At 44.9% G+C, this 27,068-nt stretch overlaps 1 protein-coding gene across 2 annotated transcripts in view; it reads right to left on the reverse strand.

Annotated features, from left to right (window-relative positions):
- The window catches only part of Rnf144a (ring finger protein 144A), a 104,867-nt gene that overhangs the window by 69,455 nt on the left and 8,344 nt on the right, over positions 1 to 27,068 (reverse strand). Inside the window, exons 2-3 of one of the 2 annotated variants that reach the window (XM_070014707.1) lie at positions 16,104 to 16,304; positions 4,695 to 4,754 (exon numbers count right to left, since the gene is read on the reverse strand). The gene's annotated coding sequence lies outside the window, so the exon portion shown is untranslated. The remainder of the gene's footprint in view (positions 1 to 4,694; positions 4,755 to 16,103; positions 16,305 to 27,068) is intronic. The other variant, XM_070014706.1, reaches the window with a different exon arrangement.

The following is a 27,068-nucleotide window of genomic DNA, read 5'->3' on the forward strand; positions in this document are numbered from 1 at the left end:
TTACTTAAAATAAAAGCAAAGAGGAGGCTTGCAGAATGGCTCAGGTGTTCTCCAGGGAGCCGAAGGCTTCCAAAGTCCACGTGCTATGAGAGATTAACACAAGACCACGGCACGATCCAGCCCCACAAACACTCATGAAATCCAGCTCCGGGAAAAAGCATCTGAGCTATTAGAGAAAGGAGATGAACAACACAGCATGCTCACACCCCTGCCGATGCCACCCTTCTCCACAAAGTGTGGGTTCTCTGAGCCCAGGGACCACTGATGCCAAAGAGGGCATCAGGCAGACCAGTGTCCCTTAGAGCAACCAACTGTGTGCATGCATTCTTCCAAAGCCACGCTTTGCACACATTTAGGGAAATTTTGGATAATGTCATGGCTTCACTCAGAAAACATTTACTGAAAGCTTATGAAACTGCCAGTATTCTCAATGTTCAAGCAGATGCACAGCTAGAAAGCTCCATGGCCACACAGCAAGAACATCACTGAGAACAGGGCAGAGGGAGACAGGAGCACAAGGCAAAGGATAGGTCTTCTTGACCAGATGAGCTCTAGGTCCATGCTTCCTTTGGACCCATGGCAGAGTCCTCGCTTTGCAGGGTAGGCTAGGGGCAGACTCTCGACCTTCCCTTCCTCCAGTCTGGATGGGCTGTGTGACCAAGAACACTGCTTCATAGGTTCAGAAAAACCCCAAAGTCCTATAGACACGGAGGGAGTTTTCAACACAGGGTATCTTATAGTTTGTTCTTTAAAAATGGGTCTCCCATAGGAACATGTCTCAAGCAACAGAATTGCCTGCCCACTTAGCAACCACAGGGCCCTGAGTTCAAACTACAGTACCAGCCAAAAGAATAAGCTCTACCAAGTGGGTAGAACAACCAAGGAGACTGTGGCTGCAGGAGAATATAAACGTGAAGGCTCCCTGCTCATTTTCCTTAGCTCATGCACGGGTTAAAAGGCTCTCAGACCATGAGTGAAGGTACACTAGACATCTCCAACCTGTCCGCAGAAGTATAGTGGGTCCTAAGATAGAAGCAGGGCCCTGTCCCAGGATGTCTGTACAATAAACAGAATGTCTTTGAGATGGAGATCTGAGGTACACATGAAACAGACAGAACCTCAGTGTCTGAGATTCACAGACTGAAGACCCAAATGCAAGTCATGAAATCTGGGACCATCACCTAAGCCCCTGACAACGCATCATCATCACCCAGACTTGGGCTCTAAGATTGGCCCTGCCTTTCATAGGCTGTCATGGGATGAAGGGATGAAAGAAATGACCACTGGGAATGAAGTGCAAAAACATTACAATGGACAGATAAGACCTGGGGGTGGGGAGCTACAGGATTTCACTCTGGGCCCTGACTCTGAGTCTGTTGTGGTGCAGCTCCTGCAGGCTAGGGTTCTGAGAACACCAAAGAAGGCCTATCCTTGGGAAGTTCACTGGGAAATAAATGACTTTTACTGCACATCTCATCCCACAGAAGCAAGAAAGGAATTTACCAGTGGACAGCCTGGATACCTGAGTGTCAGACACAGTCCCCTGTGAATCAGCCCCCTTAACCTGTGGTCTGGGCTATTTTGGATCCCTCAAATAAGCTTTTAAAAGGTGAGGAGGGATCACCTTATTTTTAAAGGCCCCAGAGGGCTCACGGCCAGGTCGTCATGTTTTTATAACTTCTTCCATGGGTCGGGAGCTGTACGGATTTTGTACTCGCTGGGAATTTAACCCATACTTAAGTGTGCTGATTATAGCTGCAAACACACTCTAAGTTCCAGCGTGCGGTTGGCGAGGTGGACGGGGAAGCAGCTTTGGAAATTTACAGCCCAGAAATAGCATGCGGTCTGTCTGCTTGAGAAGAGCCAGTGCCACAGTGACACACCGTGAGAAGGCCCACAAACATAAGCCAGCAAAGAAAATGGGGTTTCTGTCCCCCTACGCTTCACTGGACACCAGACAGATTCTTCCATTGCTAGAGACCTGGAAGGAGGCCAGCAGTGGGCTCTCAAGCTACGAATGCACACAGAGCTAGACTGGTATCGATGGGGTGCCCTCCAGCAAAATGCCCAGCCCTAGGGCTGAGTTGACAGGAAATAATTAAAAGGGGAAAGGGACCAAGCATTTCCTGACTGGCTTGTCTTGCATGGAGTAGCAGCTGTGCCTGATGGGCTGCGGGCAGCAGGAGCGCCTGGAAGAGGGTGTGAAGGTCTGGACTCTGCGGCTCCATCCACTGGCTGGTCTTACGGCTGATCCAGCTCCCAGTTCCTCCCCTAATGAAAGGGAGGTGTCAAGCGCAGAGTGTTGGTGGATCCTGGGCCCCTTAGCTTTCTGTTGGGAGCCAGAGCACGTAGGACCTGGTGGACATGAGCCACAGGGACCCCACGTGGGCTCTGAAGTTAGCAGGGAGCAGAGTCTGCTTTTTGACATCTTGTGACAGCAGGGTCACCCCACCACTATGCTCTAAACCGCTTTTGAAGACCCCCAGCACTAAATGATCTCTGTGATTTCCTTGAAGCCAAACTTCCTATGATCTGGCCCTTAGACATCCGTGGTGCTTTACAGTAAGACACGGAGAAGAAAGGAGCCCTCCATTTCACCCCGAAAGGGCAGTAGACACCTACTAGACTATGCCTGATAATGAAATCTTCATGTCTTCTAAACTGTTAAGTCACTGGGGGAAAAAAAAAAAAGAAACAAAACAAAAACAGAACAAGGAAGTTTCATGGAAAAAATACATAGCTAAGTTCTAAGGGCCAAAGTCGTAGGTATCTTTGGAAATGCTATGACACATGTACAAAAAAAAAAAAGGGTAAAGAACACATAAAACCATGGAATCAATAGCTCTAGACACCACTTGGTAATGGCCTATTTTAATCTTCTCCATGACTGTATATGTGTGAAGACGCTTACTACTACAAAGTGATATCAGATCCATCCACCTTGCTCAACTTGGCCCAAACTGTCTTTCCCTACTCTACTCTGACATCATATCACTAATGAGCTGCAGAAGGGCCAGGAGAACCCTGCCCTAGTGAAGCTCCCAGGCTCTTTTATGCCCTGAATACTGGAGCAGGCTTTGAGCCAGGGAACATACACACACACCCCTTCAGTGGCATCAAAGACCATACTGGAGACACCTGTTTCCCTCTCAATCATGCACTAGGTTCTGAAGATCCTTCCCACTGGGACATAACTAATGTCCACTTGAAATAGACAGAACTAAAAAAAAGTAGTAACCTAACTTCTAAGCTTGTAGGTCAATTCAGAGTTTAAGTAAGGGTCTTACGTTTGGGGAAAACAAAGGAATTAAAGGAAAAAACATATGTTTTAATATATATTTATATATTATATATGTATATACATATAATACACATACTCACAAAAGTACAAAACAAATTTCAAATAACAGATACCAGCAGGCCAAGGATCCTAAGGTCAATGCAATTGACTTGGGTTTCTGTAGTGAAAGAATTGTTCACATTTTTTTTTTAATCTGAAAGATCGATCAGGGATTGCAGAAGAAAACATGGAAGGTTAAGGCCATGTGCTAGTGACTTATCCTATAATCTTAGCTACTCAGGAGACTGAGATATAAGAATCATGGTTTCAAGTCGGCTGGAGCAGACAAATCTAAGAGACTCTTTTCTCCAGTTAAACAGCAAAAAGCCAGAAGTAATGACTCTAGGGGTACAGCATTAACCTTGGGTGAAAAAGCCAAACAACAATGTAGGGCACTGAGTTCAAAGCCCCATCACCATCACGCAAAAACAAAGTTTAAAAATATAAAAAACTAAACAAGAATATACATCAACAAATCCATGAAATGCTGTTAGTGCAGTACTTACAAAAAAGTCATAATCCTAAATACTTATATTTTTAAAAAGAGGGCTAAACATTATTGAACAATTCCCAGCTTAAGAAAGTAAAGGGGGGGGGGCTGGGAAGGTGGCTCAGTGGTAGAGCGCTTGCCTTGCATGCCTGAGGCCCTGGGTTCAATTCCTCAGCACCCCATAAGCAAAAAGAAAAAATCCGGAAGTGGCGCTGTAGCTCAAGTGGTAGAGCGCTAGCCTTGAGCTGAAGAGCTGAGGGACAGTGCCCAGGCCCAGAGTTCAGGCCCATGACCGGACCCAAAAAAAAAAAAAAAAAAAGAAAAGAAAAAGAAAAAGAAAGTAAAGAGGCAATTGGAGATTAAATGCAAACAGAATGAAAGAAAACATGGTATAACCCCTGTTTTCACTGTATTTGATGTTGGTATAATTTGGGGAGGGGAAGGGAAAAAACAAATTGTTTAAATAAGGATACAGGTGGCCCCATTGCAACAATGAGATGTACAAGATACTGCGTCGGAAAACGAATTTTACAATTTAGGTGGGGGTGGGGGGTACTGTTGTGGAAATGGGAGGAAAGGGATGGTAGGGGAAAAACAAAGGAAGAGGCAACAATGCTTGATAAGAAATGTACTCATTGCCTTGCTCATGTAACTGTAACCCCTCTGTTCAGTATTTTCATAATAAAAAACTTATTTTAAAAAATGAAAGAAAAGGTCTTTTTTTTTTTTTGGTCGATCATGGGGCTTGAACTCTGGGCTTGGGCGCTGTCCCTCAGCTCTTCAGCTCAAGGTGAGCGCTCTACCACTTGAGCTACAGCGCCACTTCTGGTTTTCTGGTGGTTTTATTGGAGATAGGAGTCTCACCGTCTCTCCTGCCGAGGCTGGCTTTGAACCACAATCCTCAGATCTCAGCCTCCTGAGTAGCTAGGATAAAACATAAAACATATTTGTCAATAGATAGAACCAAGAGAGTAAAAAAATAATAATAATATGATACATACTCTCTGGTGGGTTGCTGGAGATAAAAGGAGAAATGGCCTGAACTATATTTGTAATAAAAAAGAGATGTCAAAGTATGAGTTACTTTTATGTTCACCTAACTTAAAAAATAGGGAAGTACGAATATTTTCCTAGAACTATAACTCAAGAAAACTGACTCCAGAAAATTAGAAGTTCAAAGAATCCTATAAGCTTCAGAACCAATACAGCAGCTAGAAACCTCATGATGAAATCTCAACTTTTGATTTTCAGCTGAGAATCACCAGTTCCAGGAACAAATTAATTCTCATTCTGCAGAAAGTCTTCTGGGAAATAGGTGGGGGAAATGAGAAACTGAGACTGGGGTGTGGGGAAGGACGGGGAGAAACCCTCTCTCTTAAATCAGACAAAAGCAGTTACGGAGCAAAGACACACACAAACCCTAGGCCAAACTCTCTCATGAGTGAAGAAGGAAAAAATTTAAAACAAAATCAGAGCAAATAGGATCCAGATGTGTATCAGAAGTGCATTTAAACAAGCTGGGTTTGCCAAAGAGTACAAGAGAGCTCGGCACTGGAATCAGCAATCACTTATTCCATAACAGAAAGAGAAAAGCGGTGGGAACTAGGCAGTACCCTAACACTCGCGGAGCAAGCCTTTGATTCCTCTCTTCACATACTGACAAAAACAGAACTTCACAAAACAGCAGCACAGGGGATTGTTTTATCCAGCAAAGATATGTAGAAAAAAGTGACAATAAATATCACTTGTAATGAACTTAGATCATCCTTTATGAAAGTCAGGTGCAAGGAAAGAATATCTTATATGGCTTCCATCCAGCATAGCACTATAGGCCCCAGTGCAAACCAGAAAAAGCATGACAACTGATCAAAAAGGAACAAACAGGTTTTTATAATCCACAGGTAGGAGGATGTATAGGCACAGTATTCATTAGCTGGGCGCCAGTAGCTCATGTCTGTCATCCCTGCTACTCAGAAAGTTGAGAATAAGAAGATCACAGATGGAAGCCAGCCAGCACAGAAAAGTTCTCACGAGTCCATCTCCAATTTATCAACAAAAATCTGGGCTGCAAGCATGGCTCAAATGGTAGAGTGCCAAACAAGAAAGCAAGCTGAATGAGCACAGTGCCCTGAATTCAAACCCTGGCACTGGGGGAGAAAATACTAAAGATTTAGTAATAATACAAGAAGCTTTTTAAAAAGACATTTATATACTCCAGCAATATACCATTTCCAAAGATGTCAAACGAGAATGGGTTGTCAAAAGACAAATAGGAACAAATTCCACAAAAGATGAGTAAAAACCTAGAGTAAAGCACAAAACTTCAACAGAAAAAGATTTCAGGAGATATATATACACAGATAGCAATACTATGATATTGAATAAGAAGGTTCTGTATCACACACAAAAAGACGTCAATGTCTTACTGTTTACTTATTTTTGGAAGTACTAAGTTTTAAACTTATGGTCATGTACTTGCTAGACAAGCAGTACCTCCTGAGCCACCTCCCCAGCTCTACTTTGCATTTAGTTACTTTTCAGGTAAATTCTAGTATTTTTACCATGATGAATCTTCTGCCTCTGCCCCCTCCGTTGCTGGGATTACAGCTTCAGTTGTTTTCTTAGTTTCCTACTGAGCTACTGCGATCTGCAACCTACAGGTCTGAGGAAATCCTCAATAGGGCTTCTACTGGGGTTCTTTCTTTCCTGCTGATGCTCTTAGTTTCATAAATTAACTCTAAAATTTTGTAGAAGGGCAAAAAGTTAAGTACACACAAACACTGCATTCTGAATAAGAGGCTGCAAATTCTCCTAGAGAATTTGCTCTCATTTGAGAGCTGCAATCATGGGGAGCAAACTGTATGGACACAGTAGTAGACAAATTAGCCAACAGATAGGGATAGAACCAAACCGTTCAAGGTTTGGTTCTATAATCCTAGCTACTCAGGAGGCTGAGATCTGAAGATCCCATATCAAGACAGGAAAAGTCCATGAGACTCTTATCTCCAATTAACCACCAAAAAGCCAAAAGTGGAGCTGTAGCTCAAGTGATAGACCATTAGCCTGGAGAAAAACAAAAAGCTAAAGGACAGCACAGAGGCCCTGAGTTCACAAAAAAATAAACAAACCAACTTCAACCTATGGTGACTCAACATATAACAGAGGATGATTTCAGATCAATGCAGAGATTAAAAAGAACTATCCAATAAAAAGTACTTGGTATTGTTTTTTCATGTGCATAAAAACTGTCAAAATGGGAAAGTAAAGGGACAAGGTTTAACCTCAGAACACAAAAGGATATATTAACTCTAAGCCTTATCAGTGGGCAGTGCTGGTGATTCAGTATGGCAAAATCAAGACTGTCTATTCATCAGAAAGACACATTACAGAAACTGCACACATAGGGCACAGACTCAGATGGTATTTTTAGCACACGCCACTAGACATAGTCTTCAAAGCAGATGAATAATGCTTTCGAATCAATGACACAAAAGACAATCTAATGGAAAACTAGACCTAAGGGACAGACAAAACAGAGGCTGACCCCTCTATACAGTATTTTCACAATAAAAAAACCACAGAGGCTGAGCAAGCATTTGAAAAGAAGAACAACACTGTAACTATGTTAATTTCACTTTACTCTTCATCTGGCAAAAGAAGATGCAAAGATTGGCAAGTATTGGGATAAAGAAAGCACACACATTTTCTTTAAAAAAAAAAACTTTATTTTTATTGTAAAGGTAACATTCAGAGGGGTTACAGATACATAAGCCAGGTAAATGCATTTCTTTTTGGACAGTGTCACCCCTTCCCTTGTTTTCTCCCAGTTTTTCCCTCCCATCCCTACCCACAAGTTGTATAGTTCATTTTCATCATAGTGTCGAGTGAGTACCACTGCTGCATCTGTTCACCCTCTGTCCCTCCATTTCTGTGCCCCCTCTTGCCTTCCCAAAGACAGATAAATGAACAAACAAGACAAAAAATAAATCAAAAACAGCAAAAAAAAACCCCTCGTTTCCATTTCCTGGAGTTCATTTTGATAAATATTATTTTGTATGATAGGCTGAAGGCACACAATTTCAAGGGAATTTTCATTCAATACTGCTGACCACGCACATAGGTACGAGAACACTGCAAAATCACAATGACACGTTTTTGTAAAACATTATTAATTCACCTTAGTTTGACTAAAACTGGCATCTTGGATAGTTAATCAAGAGGAGGAAAATGCACTTATGCACCAGGGACACGTACAAGAACATCAACAGTTGCAGGCTTGTGACAGTGGAAATGGAAATCAACCCCAGCATCAGCTGTTAGAATGGCTGCACAGCTAGGGAACTGGAACACATTATTTAATGCTGGTATGAGCAGATGCAGCTATCTCAGGCCCTGTGATTAAACCTTAGAAACAGCACACAGAGAAAGCGGTCCACTTATAGATGACATCACTGCTCATGAGTAAAATGAGATATAGTTTAATGACACAGTCCGCCTAAAATAGCATGGTAGATCAGGACAAGGTGGTCCAGCCACCAATGAGTAGAGTAGAAAGAGTCAATGGACACAGCAGTATTTTATGAAGGCCTGGTTTGGAGGGCAGGCTGGTGGATCATCAGTGATTATGTTCCAAGCCTACATGCAGGGAACAGCCTAATCACGACAGCCCATCAAATAGGACTGGTTCACAGCAATCCAGAGAACAGGCCCTGGTGGCTCATACTTGTCATCCTAGCTACTCAGGTGGCTGAGATCTGAGGATCACAGTTTGAAGCCAGCTCAAGCAGAAAAGTCCATGAGACTTTTCTCCAATTAACCACCAAAAAAAAAAAAAAGACAGAAGTGGATCTGTGATGAAGCCCCGCCTTGAGCAAAAAAGCTAAGCAGGACAGTGCCTAAGACCGGAGTCCAAGCTGCAGTACCAGCACAAAAAAGAAAAAGAAAGCCCCTCTCAGCATACTATTAGGCATAATCCTGTTTATATTAAAACGTACCATGTTTTTACAATTTTTTGTAGATGAGTAAATTAAAAAAAATAAAACCTTCTAGTGGAGAGAATTCCAAACTGTTACTTAAAACTCTCTATAGTTTGACTTTCATGATTTTACTGTTTACACATACTTAAGAATTAAGGTGGTGCTGGGAACAAGGCTCAGTGATACTGTTTGCCCTTGGTTCAATCTCCAACACTGCTAACAAAAACACTAGAAAGCAGACTTAAGGAATTAACTAGTAGTAACCTTTTGGAACTCAGCTACAAAGATTAAGATATAGGATAGATCACAGATTCAGAAAACCCAATGTTGGTTTATCATCAGTGAATTTAAAGAAAACATGGCAGGTCTGGCAAATTTATGTCCTTAGAAGGAAGTCCTGCACAAAACTAAACCCGCCACCCCCAGAGTCCCCATGGTCTTCGAGCCAGCTGGGTGCTCAAGTCTACTCCTGCTGCTTGTGATTTTTCTTAGCACAGAGGAAGTCCTCTGGTCCCTGCTCTAGATTGGCCCTTTCCTGAAGGCTTGGGTCCAAACCTGCGTGGCTCCAGGAGCCTGAAGATAAAAGGTGAAAAGCTGTCCCTTCACTCTGTGCCGTGTCTTCCCAGATCCGCACAGTCCTCCAGCAAAATCAGAATATTCTCCCCTTCAGAGATCAAAACATGTATTGTACTGGACACTGGTATAAGCTTATATATACATATGTATATATATATATACATATATATATATATATGTATATATATATACAGTATAAGCTTATACCGTAATCCTAGCTACTCAAGAGGCTGAGATCTGAGGATCTTGGTTAGAAGCCAGCCCAGGCAGGAAAGTCCCTGAGATTCTTATCTCCAATTAACCAGCAAAAGGCCAGAAGTAAAGCTGCAGCTCAAGTGATAGAGTGCTAGCACTGAGCAAAAACAAAAAAACAATACTAAACTAAACTAAACTAAAGGATAGCACATAAACCCTGAGTTTTAAGACCACAGCACAAAAAGAAACAAAACTATACTGAGTGACCACTGAAACAACTAGTCCTTCTCGCAGCTAGCTGTGAGCAACACTGCTCCCTAGCCTCTTGTCACCATGGTAAACACACAGCAGCCTCTGTCCCCCTCCCTCAGGGCCCGGATGGGGCTGCAGGTGATCACATCTCTGCTTTAAGCTCTGCCAGCTATGGTTTGAGTGTGTCTTCTCCAAGTTCATGCCGGACACTCATGCCCCTAAACGGATATAATAACAGCCTTTAGAGGCGGGGTCCTTAGGAGGCTGGGCTTAGAGGAGGATGAGAATGGAGCCCCAGGATGGTGGTAGTATCTTTAGAAGAGGAAGAACGAGTTGACTTGCAGGCTCGTGCTGGCTCACCATGCCCAGCTCAAGTCCTCACCACATGCCAGGCGGAATATGAGCCGCACCCCCAGACCTGGAAGCTAAATAAAGCTCCATTCTTTACAAATTACCCAGTCTCAGGTGTGTTGTTATAGCAACAGAAAACAGACTAAGCCTTAGCCCTTATTTGGCATTTGAGTGACTAATAGCTCAGTGGGGCTTACACTGTATGAAAAACTTTTTTTCTTTCTTTCTTTCTTTCTTTCTTTCTTTCTTCTTTCTTTCTCTCTTTCTTTCTCTCTTTCTTTCTCTTTCTTTCTCTCTTTCTTTCTCTCTTTCTTTCTCTCTCTTCTCTCTTTCTTTCTCTCTTTCTTTCTCTCTTTCTTTCTCTCTTTCTTTCTTTCTTTCTTTCTTTCTTTCTTTCTTTCTTTCTTTCTTTCTTTCTTTCTTTCTTTCTTTCTTTCTTTCTTTTGTTTTTGACTGGTCCTGGGTCTTGAACTCTGGGCCTGAATACTGTCCCTAAGCTTCTTTTGCTCAAGGTTAGCTCTCTACCACTGGAGCCACAGCGCCACTTCCAGCTTTTTCTGAGTAGTTTATTGGAGATAAGAGTCTCATAGATTTCCCTGCCTGGACTGGCTTCGAACCATGATCCTCAGATCTCAGCCACCTAAGTAGCTAGGATGACAGGCGTGAGCCACCAGCACCCAGCTTGCCCCATTCTTTAACATATTGCATGCTCACTAACAACTCATTCCTAAGCTAGAAGGAAGGGCTAGGCCCAGGTCTTGCACAGTCCATGAGTCTCAACATCCATCTCTCAAAATATACCCAGAGAGCCCCATGTGTGTGGCCTTAGGAAGATCTCATTTCTTTTGGCTTGAATAGCAGTCAAAATAATTTGGGGAGAAGGGCTAGACGTACAGCTGCTTAAGCAAAGCACTTGCCTCTCTGGCCCCAGGCCCAGAGTTCAAACCTCAGTACTACCAACAAATAAATACATGAAACAAAGTAAAACAATAAAGTAATTTTAACTACACAGATTCTATGTATATTCTATAATCATCCTTTAAAAATTCCTATTAATTTGAAGCTAGAATATAGCTTAGTAGTGGATACTTGCCTAGCATATGTGAAGTACTAGATTTACTCCCCAGCAGGGAAATAAAAATGTGTAAGAATTTCAAATAGTTGAAAAAGATGGAAGTTCTGGAATGATGATAATACTGCCTCTTTTAAAAGTAAATCAATCACTGGGTGCCGAGGGCTTATGCCTGTAATCCTAGCTGCTCTGGAGACTGAGATCTGAAGATCACAGTTCAGAGCTAGCTGGGGAAGAAAAGTCTGTGAAACTACCAAAACAAAAACAAAAACATAAAAACAGTAATGGAACTGTGGCTCAAATGGTAGAGTACCAGCCTTGAGCAAAATGAAGCTCAGGGATAGCACTTAGTGCCCAAGTTCAAACCCCAGGGCCGTACACACAAGAAATTAGAAGCTTAATTAAAATTCAAAAGATTCAAGTTTTTTCCTCCTGAAATGTGTGTACTTATAAATAAGCATTATTTATATGTATAATAAGAACCAATTCAAGATGAATGTCATTCAAATGTTTCATCTAATATAGAATAGATAGCAACTCTACTACCTTGCTCATGTACACCTGTTGCTGGGAAAGGGGATCATGCCATCTGACAATGAAACTCAACTCTTCTGAACTCTTTCTACATATAAGCCAAAAATCACAGTGTGATAAACTGAAAAACTAATGCAATCAGCCAGTCTCCCACCAAAAAAGACCTTTGGAAACCACAGATCTGCTCAAGAATTGAATATGTCGACACCGGTGGTTCCGGCCACCAGATTTGGGAAATAGCTCCTCAGGCTTCACATAGGTAGACTGTTTAACTCAACAGACGGACAAACACTTTTAAAAGAAGCATAAATGTTTCCATTCTTGTGTCAATATTATTTGCATTGTAGATCACTCAAATGACCAGTGAGGTAAAGGAAATCCTCCTGGTCAGAACAAAAAGGGTTCACCTAGTTTTTAATTACAACTAAATGTTTTTAAATTTTATTGTACATGTATATATACATATATATATACATATGTATATATTTCATATTTATATTGTATATATAATTGGAGGAGAAATATTTTAATCCACTACAGATTCTTATAATCAAAAAGTCAGGATTAAAATGAGACTGCAATAATTGAATTATATTATCCATTTTTATAACCATTTACAAGGGCAAGATACTAATGGTATTCTCATTCATATTTAATGAAACAATGGAAAATGAAGGTAAGAAGGCAGACTGCATGCTGTTTCTTTGGTAAATGTGTGCGTGCATATGTGTGCGTGTGTGCGTGCATATGTGTGCGTGTGTGCATGTCTATGAAACTGTTCTTAAGTCTTTGGGGAAAAAAACAAACATGTTTTTAAAACTGGGGGAGAGTAAGTTTGTGCTAAGCGCAGAACCCTTGCCTTCCACTGCCCTGGCCTCCACCTGCTCCTCATTCAGGAAGCAGAACAGAACACAGCTGCCTAGACAGGCTCTTTTTAAGACCACCAGCACCCTTCGCACGCTTGACGGGGTCTCCTGTGGACATCAGGCTTCCCACCCAGAAGCTGGCACAGACTCTGGTTTCACGCACACTCAACCCCGAGCACTGTCCTCTGAGGTCTCCATCTCTGCTCTTCCCCTTCCAGCAGGATCAAGGCCTTAGTTTGAAGAAGACTCTTTCTCCCAGTCTGCAGTCGCTTCTTGGAGCCTTGGGAATTGCTCTAGACTGTGCTCAGCTTTGGAGAGCTGACGTTCACATCCTCAGTCTACTCATCACTCAAAGGGAAGCATCTCCAAGAACATGTGGAGAGTGAGGCTGCTGTTACTTCTCTTGACCGTACTCTCAGTCACTGTATCTCTAACCATGCCTCTTCCTAAAAGTAAAGAAGGCCCCTTTCTCCACATCAGCAGTTCTGTCTGTACTCACAGAGAGGTGGATTAGGGGACAAGGTTTGCCTGCCTCCTTGGCATTCTGGAAGGGCATTGGTTCCACTGGCGGAACAGCTCCAAAGGGAGCTGCGGTGAGCCGGGAACAAGCAGCTGTGCTTCTGCAAGGCCCAGCTGTCCCCAGGGTCAAATGATGGTCAAGGCTGAGCCAAAATTTCTCAGCCAAAGATTTCCCTTTTTTAAATTACTTGGAGGCAGGCAGGAAAAAGAAAACACACACAAAAGCCTGTCTTGTGCATGCAGCTACTTCAGTCACGGGAGGGTGACTAGTGTGTGTTACTGCCATAGGAATCATTTCATTTCAGTCCTAAGCAAGTGCAAACATCTTTGGTGGAGGTGGAATGTCTCTGGGAGGTGGACTCCAGCAGACACCTAGAGAAGCCAGGCTCCACTCATTCATTTTCTGCCACTCCTTAACCCCACCCTCAGACCTGGGAGAGTGTACTGTAACCCCAGGAGCCTAAGTTAACACCACCCTCAGACCTGGGAGAGTGTACCGAAACCCAGACCCTAAGTTAACACCACCTTCATGCCTGGGAGAATGTACTGTAACTTCTGGACCCTAAGTGCATTACATACAAAGATACAGGCATTAAAGTTGTTTAAAAGGAGATAAAAGATTATAATTCACTTATTTCCCAAGGAATAGGAAGCAAGTGTAGCAACAAACACCACTCTTCATGTAGCCATGATCCTGAACGCAGCAACTTGGCAAAGAAACAGGTGAGCCAGGGTTCCCAAATCACCAAAGGGCTAGACAGGTAATGAGGGTCCACAGTGTGCCTGTCTAGAACATTCCCCAGCAGGGGCTGGACAGGACAGGCAATACTCCTCTGCAAGGTGACTGCAGAGCTGGTGTAGGGGGTGGGGAGAGGAGCCAAACTCTGGATCTCCACAAGCGCTCAGATTCCCCCCTCCACACACCACTCAGCACCTGTTGTCCATGGCCTCAGTTCACGTCCTCTGGCATTCTGAGCTCCACTGTGCTGACCATGTCCCCAACACTCATCCTGAGGTCCTCTCCTCTCTGCCAGGCCTGCCCCCACGGCGGGGAGCAGCCTCTCTCTCCTGCACACCCTCCGCTCTGGCCTCTCACTTTGTCCTCTCTGCTCTGTGCCTCCAATTCTGGAGGCTCAGATGTCTAAGGGACCAGGCTGGGGGTTTCTCATCTGTGGCCACACACTGGGGTGTGCTCTCTCCTTCAAGTCTCCAGACTGAAAATCCCTCTAGCACTGTGTGCACAGATGGTCACTCTTTCCTACTGCACAAAGAAAAGTTAGGAGGCCAGAGGACCACAGAGCTCCTTGCTGGAGCGTGGGTCCCTCTCTGCCCCTGCTCCCTCCTGAGGCAGGGACTCATGTACCTACAATCCACACGGCGCCCAGGCAAGGGGCCATAGGGAGCCTCCATCCTGCAGCCTCAACACATCACTCTGCCAGTCACTCCCAAGAATACACAGCCAGGTCGAGAATGCGTTCATCTAAAAAATAACTCTCCTGACTAATTCACCCCCACTCTACCCCAACCATCATCCCAATCTGAGCTTCCTTGTGCAACAAAGCTTCTCCAAACAGCTGCCAGCCATCTTACTATGACAGAGTTCCAGCTCTGCCAGGGCCATCAAACCATCCCCATCAAAGCCACAATGACCCACATGGCTCAGATCCAAGCACAGACTGGTCCTTACCTCACCTGACCCATGAGCCCCTGGCCATCGCTCCTGCTTCCTTCTGGAGTTGGCTGCAAGGGGTCTCCCAGGATGCACTGCTCTTGGTTCCCCCAGGGGTCTCCCAGGATGCACTGCTCTTGGCTCCCCCCCACAGAGGCCTCCCAGAATGCACTGCTCTTGGCTCCCCCAGGGGCCTCCCAGGATGCACTGCTCTTGGCTCCTCCAGGGGCCTCCCAGGATGCACTGCTCTTGGTTCCCCGCAGGGGCCTCCCAGGATGCACTGCTCTTGGTTCCCCCAGGGGCCTCCCAGCATGCACTGCTCTTGGCTCCTCTAGCCCACAGCCTGTCTCCTCAGTGCCCCTCACTGGCCTGGCCTCACTTCCTGCTATGCAATGCTGGAACGTGCTAGAAGTAATAAACTTACCATTCCTCTTATTTGGGATCTGGTCTGATCCATTCCCTCTCTAGTGAACATGCTCCACTTCACCTACTGGCTCTGGATATAGATAGAAGACACACAGCCCCCCAGAGGCTCCTACCATCTTCCCGGACTGATTTCCCTCCATAGCTGTGACCCAGACGTGCCATCTCCTGGCCTGTCCTGGCCTCGGCTCAAGGCAGGCTCCCTCCCAGTCACCCTGCCGTGCCTCCGCCTGCTCCTGCAACTCGCCAGCCTGCTAGGCACCCACCTCCCTTCTCGCAGCAGTGCCGGTCCCAGGGCTGAACCCCCAGGTCCCACAGCTGCAGAAGTCCACACTCAGGTGTCACCTGTTCAAGAGCTCCCTAACTGTCCTATTTAAAACCACAACCTGCCTGGCCCACCGTGTCCACCTCTGGGCCTTGTACACAGCCTGTCTGCCTCTGGTGCCTCACTTCCCCAGCCTCCATTCACACCTCCACTTACAGGGTCTCCACGCAAGCAGGCTAGAAGGGTGCGGGACACACGTGGTGCTCAGTCTCCAAGTCCTCCATGAATGAATGAATCCTGAATGTGGCACTTTGCCCTGCAAAACTGTTCTCCATCTCCAACATGAGGCAGGCGACATTAACCTTGCATGCCCATTAGGAACAACAGACAGGACTCGAGGAAATGCAGTAATGGCTTAACCTACATCACACGCTGAGGACATTCTTTCAGCCTCATTTTGGGAGACCCATTTGGGAAGAAGGACAGAGTTCCATCCAGGCAGGCCTGGGCTTTCCCAGCAGAGGCCTGAGACTCCACTAGGAAGTGATAAGGAAAGGTATCCCACTCGCAGTTACCTGTGAGAGGTGCAGAGGAGAACAGAGGGGTGTCTTCCAGCCAGGCCTGGGGTCCCACTGTGCTTACGTGCACACGGCTGGCTCTTCCCTCCCTTCAGAAGCCCACATGGGGAGGAGGAGGAGCAGGAGGTCTCTGGAACCAGGTGTCCCACCAGGAAGGGGGAGCCCCAGGAGCATCGGACTCAGCAAGGAGGGAAGTACCTGGAAAGCAAGAAGAGGGTACGGCAGTCAGGAAACAGGAGGGCAGTGCCAGGGAGGGGCCAGGCCAGCAACAGAAGAGGTGCCCCCAGCACTGCCCACTGCCCAGCCCCGCCCAGAGGGGAAATGTGGAATCAGCACACTGAACATCACGGAATCGTCACATTCAACATCCTGTACGCCTTGACTGTTCATTAAGAGATACATTCATCAACACAGACAACTCTCAGAAAATGAATGGTCCCCTCCTTTGCTTAACCACCCAGCTTTGTCTCAATGGGTAGTCCACAGAAGAGCCCGATCCCCAGAATCAATCGCAGACAGTGTAACTCTGAAGTGCAGAATAAAATAAATGCAAGTCAAATTAAATGGTACATAAAAATATTTATAGAACTGAGGAAGGCAGCCAGGCACTGGTGGCTCACGCCTGTCATCCTAGCTACTCAGGAGGCTGAGATCTGAGGACTGTGGCTCAAAGCCAGCCCAGGCAGATAAATCTGAGAGCCTCTTCTACCATTAACAAGCAAAATGACAGAAATGGGGGGATGGCTCCAGTGGTAGAGTATCAGTCTGAGCAAAAAAGCCAATCAAGAGCATGGGGCTCCGAGTTCAGGTCCCAGTTCTAGTGTGCACGTGCGCACGTGTGTGTGTGTGTGTGTGTGTGTGTGTGTGTGTGTGTCTGTGCACATGCGCGCGCGCACACACACACACACACACACACACACACACAGAGCAAAAGAAGGAACTCAAAAGATAGAAGAGTTACAGGGAAGAAGCAGTGAAAGAGAAGACATAAAATGTCACTATTAGTCATTACATTCAATGTTCTCAACTTCCCAATCAAAATAAAAAGGTTGATAGAGTGAATACAACTGTGTGCCTTTATATACTCCACACCTTACAACAGTATTAAAACCAATAAAACACTCAGCATTTAATGACAGAAATGTAAGACTTGCACATTTAAAACAAAAATATCATTGAAATAAAGAAGTCCTGCCTAATAGAAAAAAATATGTATACACATACATACACACACATATACACACAGACTGGAAACTATGGTTAGACATAAAAAACTGATTAATAATTGCCAGGTAGATACAATATAATCTCTAATAAAACAATTCCAGCTGCCTTTTATTTATTTTTTAACAAAACCTCTCTAGCTGATCAAATTTTTTCAGAAATCCAAGAGGCCTTGAATCCTCAAAGTCTTGAAAAGAAAGTTGGAAGAGCAACAGCCCTAACATCAAATCTTACCACAAGGTTATATGAATCAAAATACCATAACAGTGACACAAAGACAGATGTAAAGGTTAGGTGTGGGGGAAGGGGATGAGGGGAAGGAAGGGAAGGGAAGGAATAGGAAGGGAATATAGAAGGAAGAAGGAAAAAAGGGATGGAGAGGGATGAAGATAGAGGGAGAAGAAGAAAGAGGGAGAGGGAAGGAGGGAGGAAGGGATTAGAAAACAATAATAGAGTAAGGCAAGATTATATCAGAAGTTCCCAAATTTTGCTTTCCTCAAAGGACAACTTAGTTGGCAGGGACTGTGACAGTGGTGTCTGAACTCGGCTTATTTTTGTTTCTGGTTGGGGAGAAAGAACCAAGTCTGCGTCAACAGCTTTATTCTCCTGCCCGATCTTGTGGCCCATCCAGCCTGCTCAGAGCCACCAGGGACCAAGGACACGTCAGTCTCTGACTGGATTCCTCCCTCCCTGCTTTCTGGCTGAAACAATGGTTTCCTGGCCTTGCAGCCTTTGGCATTGCATGGCTCAGGAGCGCACTACTCAGCGCCTTGGATGCCACTCCTGCCACCCCAGCACAGCCCTGAGGGCCCAGGCCTGGACCAAGGTTCTCTTCCTACCTACAGCTGTTCCTCTGTCCTGAATGGCTCTAGAAAGCGGCTGCATTGGGCTGCAAATCTATTCTCCGCCTTTAGTTGGCCACAGATTTTTGACTCAGACAAATTGCTCCATGCTTCTGCCCTTTTTCTTAAAGTAAGAAAAGCCAGTGCACAGAACTGTAGCATCTGGCAGGAAGGGAAGGGATGCTCTCTGCTTAGCTGGTGAGAGGAATCTTCTGGAGTGGCATCATAAATAATACACACACACACACACACACACACACACACACACACACACACACACACACACACACACACAGCGCCTGCCAGTCCACTGGCCTTGCAGAGCTCTCTGCCTGGGGCTGTGCTGGGAGCCCTGGGCCCCGCCTCTCCAACTGTAGGCAGGTTAGCAAGCCCCCCTGCCCCTCATCCCCAGTCCAACAGCCCACTGTCACACAACTGGCTTGCATTTTCACTGCGTCAGAGCCAGAAAGTGGGTAGACCTAAGTGTGGTCACAATTCCCTCGGAGGCCGTGTGGAGGGCATGCATGTGTGAGCCATTGCTGAGCTGTGACAGGCATCATAGATAGGTAAAGGAAGGCATGCTCTTTTCTCAGAGTGGTCCTCCAGGCCTCTGAAGCAGTTAGGTTTTAAGTAAAACCTAGATGAGATGAGGAAGGGGAACATGAGGTCCCTCATTGAAAGCTTGTTCAACCAAGCGTGATGGAGGCCAGTCCTAAGGGAACCATGGTGGAAAGAAAGAAAAGCCAGACCCAGGTAGATTCTGAAGAAAATTCTGAAAGCCACTGGTGTAGGAAAGGATAGAGCAAGGAAGGGAAGGGAGAGGGAAGGACATCGAGGGATGGAGGGAAGGAGAGGGGGGGAGAGAGAGGGAGGGAGAGGGAAGGAGAGAGGGATGAAGGGAAGGAGAGAGGGGAGAGGGAGAGAGGGAGGGAGAGAGGGAGGGAGGGAGGGAGGGAGGGAGAGAGGGAGGGAGGGAGACAGAGAGGCAGCAAAGGGCATGGGCGGCAACTTCACCCCTGCTGTGTCCAGCTGCAGGGCTGGAGGCTTCTTCCAGCCACATTCCCCCTACTCAGGCACAGGTACAATAAATAATAACACAAGAAAATAAAATAAACCTGCCTTTAGCCAAAACCAGAATGTTACCCAGGGAATGAGAGAAGTAGGAACACAACACAGACAACATTCCAGAAAGAAGAGTGAAGACAGGATAGTGTGTCAGTGAACACTGAAAGGGGAGCAGGGCAGAAGATCGCAGGGGTGGAAGTATTTCAAAGACCAGGAACAAAGGAGAGCTGGTTGCCACAGAGGAAAGGGGTCTCAGAAAGCGTGGCTGATGCCCGTGGTTCAGAACCCCTGAGTGCACTATACAAGCAGAAGTGGATGGCATACCAAAGCTGGATGACTGATCTTAGGGTGGGGTAGGAGACCATGAGACAAACTGAGGAAGCTCCTGCTACGAAGATGGAGAGCTGGCCAGAGTGGTCAGCTGCTCAATTCCTCAGTAAACATGGAGGAGGATGGGCCGGAGGATATAGCAGATTCCCACAGTGTGGAAGAGAAGGAAGGGTGATAAGTCTGAGGGCTCAGCTTGGTAGCCTCTCAAAGACCACACATGGGAAGAGGATAAGCTGTATAAATAAAGGGGTGATATCTACATGAGTAGAGAATGCGCTGGCCCTGTATGCATTGAAACAAACAATGCCCAAGACGTACCGGCAAATAAAAGACACACTACAAACCAATTCATACGATATGGCTGCATCGGCATACACAACTCTCCAGAAGAATGCAAAGAAGAAAAAAATGATAGCTGGGCACCAGTAATCCTAGCTACACAGGAGGGCTGAGATCTGAGGATCACAGTTCAAAGCCAGCCTGGGCAGGAAAGTCTGTGAAACTCTTATCTCCAGTAAACTAGTGGCACTGTGGCTCTAAGTGGCAGAGTGATAATATTGAGCAAAAGAAGCTCAGGGACAGTGCCCAGGCCCGAGTTTAGCCCAGGACTGGCAAAAAAAGAAAGAAAGAAAAGAAAAGATGATAATCACATTAGACAAATTGGAACTTACTTTTCAATTTGTTTTATTTTGAACTTTATGTTACTCATTGTATTTATCACTTCACGTGTCAAGAGGCTAAAGATTTTTGCTGTTGTAGATTTTACTCAACTCACTAAGAGAAAAGTCATTCTTTTTCTTTTTTCTTTATTTTTATTTTTATTGTAAAGGTGATGTACAGAGGGGTTGCAGTTCCATAAGTCAGGTATTGAGTACATTTCTTTTGGGACAGCATAACCTCCTCACTCATTTTCTCCCAGTTTTTTCCGTCCATCCCTCCTTTCCCTGCCCCAAGTTGTATAGTTCATTTCCAACGATCATTGCTCAATTAGTTCACCCTTTGTCCTACCGTTTCTGTCCTTCCCTTCCCTGCCCCATCTTTTTCTTTTTTTTTCTGACAAAGGATCACAAAACTCTATATCTAATCTATATCATATGCTATAGATAGATACAGATCATACATCACATATCTTAAGCAAAATATATTGAGTTAACTCATCAAAAGACCTCATTTCTTTGCATTCTGGCTCCTTGAAGCAGCCCTGTAGTACAAGCTCTAGAGCTACTGGAGCTCTTCGTCTCCCCTTCTTCCACACAGTGACTGGACACTGTCATTACTTTTTCATCTTTAGTAATTTTTTATTGTTATTATAAAGGCAATGTCCACAGGGGTTTCAGCTACATAAGTCAGGTAAGGAATACATTTCTTTTTGGACAATCTCACCTCTTCTTTGCTCTCTCCCAGTTTTTCCCTCCCATCCCCGCCCACAGCTGTTTGGTTCATGTTCAATGTAGTGTCCAGTGAAGACCACTGCTGCCTTAGTTCATGAATGGACAGTTTAGACTCTGCTTGCCAGCTCAAAAGTGATCACTCCCAAACACTGCCATAGCCCCTTATGCACACACACACAAGAGGGTCCAAAGGAATCCCTCCGCTTCTCTCTCAGTCTTCCTATTTCCAGGTGTAGGACTGCTGATCTCACAAATCAAGATTTCCAAGCACAGTACAGCTCTCACACAGCACGGCTCCTGTGGCCGCTGTCGGTGGAGGTTTTCCCATGTGTGATTTGTTTGACTTTAATATGAATAGTGGTCTTGTCCCATTTCAATAAAGCACCTCTCTGTCTGCATTCATCGGATACTAACGAGTCCTGTGCACTGGGAAACACGAGGTCCCACAGGCCTCCCTTCAGATGCTCTGCAGTTACTTATTTTCCATTTGCCTCCTCTGGGGGAAAATAAAATATACTCTTCAGAATGGAGATCATTGTCAAATTACAGTGACAGCACAAACTCATTGGCTCACTTGATATCAATTAATTAAATGAGGTTAAGTTGATTTTTTAAAATTTTATTCTCTTGCTGTGATGAAAGATGGTTGGCTAATTCTACCATTCCTCCTAATTCTAAGAAATCTCTCATAAAAATGAAGCCAACAAAGGACCAATTGATGGACCCGACTGTATGCCAAATGAGACACAAAATAAGAAAGTTGTTGTAGTGGAGCCATTACCCTGGTATGGGGCGGGTGGGGTGGGAGCTAATAATTTATTTAGAATGGTGAGGTGAAACACACACTATAAAGAACTCAGAAAGCAACTGCTTTCACAACTTTGAAATGGAATGAGCACACTGATGGAGGAGGAGCTTCCAAACAGCAATTTGCACTCTTCTCTGCCTAAGATGTGCAGATGGCAGGAGGTAGGGGAAGGGGAAGATTTGCCCCTGGTGCAAATCTTCTCTCTCTCCTTCTCTCTTTGACATTTTTATTGTCTTTAAGCAGTTGTACAAAGGAGTTACCCTTCAACACAGCAGTTCATGAATACAGTGCATCTTGATTGATGTCACCTCTTTCAACATTCGCACCCCCCTCTCCCAACGCACCTGTTTACTCGATTTTCTTAATTTTGTAAAACTGTTATTGGATATTTATGTATACAATATATCTTGATCCGTGTCACCCCTTCAACGTTTTCATCCCCCTTCGACACACCCCTTCCCTCACTGTTCTCAATTTTGTGATACTACATTGATTCTTGACTATGTTCTGCCCGGCTTGGCTTCCCCACTTCACTGGTTTCCGCCTCTCCTCTAGGCGCCACCCGCCTTGCAAGCACCCATTTCCTGGTAGTTATTTTGTTGAGCTTTCACTTAGTCTTTCTAAAGAATTATTGGCTTGATGCCTTTATCTCTTTCATAACAATGTAATCATAGAGTATCTAATCTTTTTATGTCTGGCTTCTTGTGTATTTCACATTTAAGAATGTAAGTAACATCTTTCTTAAGTCTTTGATGAGTCCACCAAAGTCATTTGTTACATGTTTTTTATTCAATAACATTTGGATAACTAATGGCTGTAAATCATTTAGGCCATGTCCCATAGGTGAGAGACGAAACTTTCTGTACAAAGAGTAGCTAATTATTTCACACTTAAAAGAGCACTTTTATCCATCAGTAAAACACTCTGAACCTCCAACCTATGCAGGAGAATCATGAGCAATTCAAGAGATGACTGTAAAATCCAAAGCTGATGGGAAGTTACTTACAGGTCAGCGCCATGAATGTACCTAACGGCCTGAGGTTCCTCTGCAGAGCGGAGTGCAGTGGGGCCCGCGCCACCACAGCCAGTGCTACCAGGAGGCACGCTGAACACCTGTGAGGGCTACCTCACTCTCCCGGGGACACAACCATAAAAGCAGAGACCCGAGGTGTGAAGAGCCGCAAAGGGGCTCCTTCCACGTTTACAGAAGAAATGTCTGCAAAATGAAAACCTGTCACGTGCTAATTCTAGAGTCATCACTAAAATAGATGGCAGAGACAAGTAATAAAAAAGAAAGATGCAGGGTTGGGGATTTCGCTCAGTGGAAGAGCACTTGCCTGGCAAGTACAAGGCCCTGAGTTCAAGCCTTAGCTCCAAAAAAAAAAATTAGTAATAACCTATGTAAGAAATAGAAAACTGTGTCAAATAATGCCAATAACGGATCAAGCATATGGAAAATCACACTGAACTGAATAGCCTAAACATGTCAGTAAAAAAAGACACAGATCTCAAAGTAGATTTAAAAGGCAAACCTCAGCTGTATATTGTATTGTCTACAAGAAACCAACTTTAAATGTGCAAGTGTAAATTAAAAGTAAAGGATAAGCTAAGCTAAGACAAATGAAAACAAAGCCGAACCAGCTATGTTCATTTCAGAGGAGTTCAAGAAAAAGCAGTAGGGACAAAGACACTTCAAAACAAGCAAGGAGCCAACTCTCCAAGAAGGATAAAAACCCTTCACATGATTAAATCCTGGAGGAAGTGCAAGGAGAGACAGACAGATCAGCCATTAAAAGTACCGCATATCCAACAGCTCCCGCCAGAAATGCACAATGCCAGTGGGACAGACGTGACCTGGCCGGCACCAGCCCTGCTCCTGGTCTGCTTGAGCCTGGCCACTGCCATCAAGGACAACAGAGAACACTCTCCTCCTGCTCCTAAGACCACTGCCACTAGACACAACTCCAACGTGCAAACAAATGAGTAAGCGAGATCATGCCAGCTCTCACTTCATGATGGATACCAGTGAGAGAGAGACAGCTGGAGCCTAGTGACAGTGACCCACGTCTATAAGCCGAGATCAGTTCAGCACTATCCCCCCTCCCCGAAAAAAAAAAACTCTCAACCAAGAACTAATAGCGAATAACCATGGCTCAAGTCTGTCATCCCAGCCACGCGGCAGGCCGAGATCAGGAGGAGTATGACTCCAGATCAACTCAGACAAAAAAAAAGCTCACAAGAACCCACCTTAACAGAAAAAGCCACTTGCGCTGGTGTATGCCTGCCACCTCAATTATACAGGGACTAGAGCGTCCAGGCTCTCAGGCAAAAAGTAACACCCTACCTCACCACTAACCAGAGCAAATAGGGCTGGGAGCAAGTAGGAGAGCATCTACCTGGCAAACATGAGCTCTTCAGTTCAGAGGGAAGCAAGAGGGAGAGAAGAAAGGGAAGGGGCAGAGGGGAGGGAGAAGAGGAAGGGGAGGGGAGGGAGAGCAGGGAAGGGAAGAGGAAAGGGAGGACAGGAAATGAAGATCCCACCGCCCTCTATCTGGACACTGAAGATGGGCCACTGGCTTTTGCACTATACATTTAACACAAGACAGCCATCGAGACAGAAAAAAAAAAGCAGGAAATGGTGGAACAGTAACATTTCATTTCTTTTGGGCTATTTTGTCTTAGGTGAAAAACTAGGAGAAATAAGTAACAACCTGGCTGGGTTTAATTCCTCCCACAGTCGGCCTGCTTGTTTGAGAGGGAGCCACATTGCCCCCTGAATTCCCCCATTGTCAGTGCGGGGCCAGGGGGGGTGGGGTGGAGCAGGTCGGGGGCCCCTGCCTGGAGTGTTTCAGGAAATGCTTTTGGTGGTTTGTGCGGTCCCAGTTCCCACGGCCCAGCTCTGAGGCTGCCCAGGGCCCAACCTCGGGGACTGGCCAGTCATCTCTGTATTCACCTTCTGGATGGGCCCTCCATGGTCCTCTTTAAACTCTCCCATGTATGATGGCTTCAGAACAGCCCCTAAGAAAAAGCAACTGCCTCCTTATATAGATGAATAAAACGGGAATGTGGTCCGGGATGTGAGAGGTCACTGTGCCAGCCCTCTTGAGGCTGAGGTCCAGGCTAGGATTTCCCCTCCCTGACCCCACATCTGGCCTCATTCTGCCCCAGCGCTGACCACTGCAGCCAGGCTGGGACAAGCGTGCAGACAGCACAGGCACACGGCCCAGGGGTTCTGCCCCTGACCCTCAGCCTCCACAGCAGCAGGGGCCCCACAGGCAACAGGGCGGCCTTTGCCCTGCGCTTTGGACCGAGCTCTGCCCACAGGAGCTTCCTTCCTTGCCTGTGGCCTGTTCTTCCTATCACCTGGGGAAAATTCCTTCCAATAATAAAGGGAGCCCAGGATCAAGAAGCATTGCACTCACAAGCTGATACGGAACTGAAACCCTTTGTTAAAAATTGCTTTTAAATGAGTGGTGGAAGTGGATGGATTATATCTAAAAATGGTTTAACTAAAATAACACAGTTCACTATGGAACAAAATCCCATGGTTACTTAGTGTCAAACCAGACATTAGTTTTGGTGTCCTGCAAGGACAGAGGTGTCCGGAGACGGCCAAACGCCTTCCATAAAGGGACGCATTATGTGTACAAACATGGCGTGCATCCTCCAATAGACCTGAAATCATCCTTAGACATGTTATAGTTCTAATTCCTAATACCATGCAAACACGTCATGTAGGGAATAATGACATGGAAAAAACTCTGTACATGCTCAGCATAGAGGAGTCATCCCCCCCCCCAAATCCTTTTTATCCACGGCTGGCTGAGTCTCAGGATACAGAAACAGCCAACGGTGACACCACAATAAAAAGCCAAGAGCAGAAAAAAAAAAAAAAGATGTCACAATCCCCTGAGTTATGATTTTTACCCCTAAGCATATTTTCCATGTTTATAAATCAAATTACATAAACAACTCTGTCTCACAATTATTTTTACTTAATAACATAAACCTTTTCCCATGACCACAATCTCCAAAAATCTTATCTAATTACAGCATGATATTTACTTAACCAAACTTAGATGTTTTCCATTTGGGGCTATTAAAAAAAATTAAAGCATGTGTGCATAAAGCATTTCTCCAACTCCACATTTTCATGTCATTTCCTGAAGCTGGGTTGCAAAGGAAGAAAAATGTATTTATCCTTAAGCCTTCCCTTCTCCTAGTTTAGGCCTAAAACCTCATTCCTCCAGCTGAGCCAGATCATTTTTATCATTTCCTTCCTGTTACAGAGCCAGTTCATCATGTTAGAAAAAAAGTCCCTTACACTTAATTTCTCTTCCAGAAAAATTCCCAAATAATAACTTTCATGTTGACCAAGAAAACTTTTATCTTATCTCCCTGTTATTTATTATGGCTTCACAGAGTTACATTGTAACTAAGTGGTTCCTACATAAACAGTATAGTGTGGAAAACTACTTAGCGTCAATACAAGGAAAGATTCCATCATAACTTAAAGTCCAAGTATGATTGGGTGAGTGTCCAAATAAACATTATATTATTAGCAGCCCATTGAAAGTCAGTTTATAGGAATGGGTGAATTTGTAATACCATCTAGGATGCTGTTTCAGGGAAAATAAAATGTAAATGCTCAAGCAAGATCTTAATATCCTTAATAGCCTTTGTACTCAAAGGCTTGAGTACTTGCTTAGCTTTTTCTACCACTTGAGCTACACCTTCACTTCTAGCTCTTTTGCTAGCTAATAGGAAATCACTGTCTGTAGGATTTATCTGCCAGGACTGGCTTCAAATCTTGATCCTCACATCTCAGCCTCCTGAGTAGCGTCAGTTACCAGCACCTAGCAGTATCCAATATCTTCTATTTAAAAAAAAAATGTTGTGTGTTCAAAGTTCGGCACACTCATGTTTGGTGTACTGTATCCTGCTCTGGAAATTCAAGGAAGACCCATCCCTCTGCTCCAAGAGCCCCGATGGCGGGATCTGAAGTGGGAATGTCCAAGTCTCGGCTGCTCCCCGAGTCAAAAGGTTGGGAGGAGCAGAGCTCCACGCAGGGATGCGCCAGGGCGCCGGGCCTCACTTCCCTCCACACCTAACATCAGAAAGCATTCTAGTTTCAGGGAAGATGGGATCTCTCTCCAAGTGTGCATGAGTTTTCAGTTGCTTCAATGACAGTTCCATTTCACTGTCATAATAAAACACACGTGGTAATATCAACCCTGGGTCTTTTGCTTTGTTTTGTGCTTCCAAACTAATACTTACCTCCAGGTTTTTAAAATCTCCCAGT

Source organism: Dipodomys merriami, unplaced genomic scaffold (assembly GCF_024711535.1).
Source record: "Dipodomys merriami isolate MVZ:Mamm:240054 unplaced genomic scaffold, mDipMer1.0.p SCAF_99, whole genome shotgun sequence".
NCBI lineage: Eukaryota > Metazoa > Chordata > Mammalia > Rodentia > Heteromyidae > Dipodomys > Dipodomys merriami.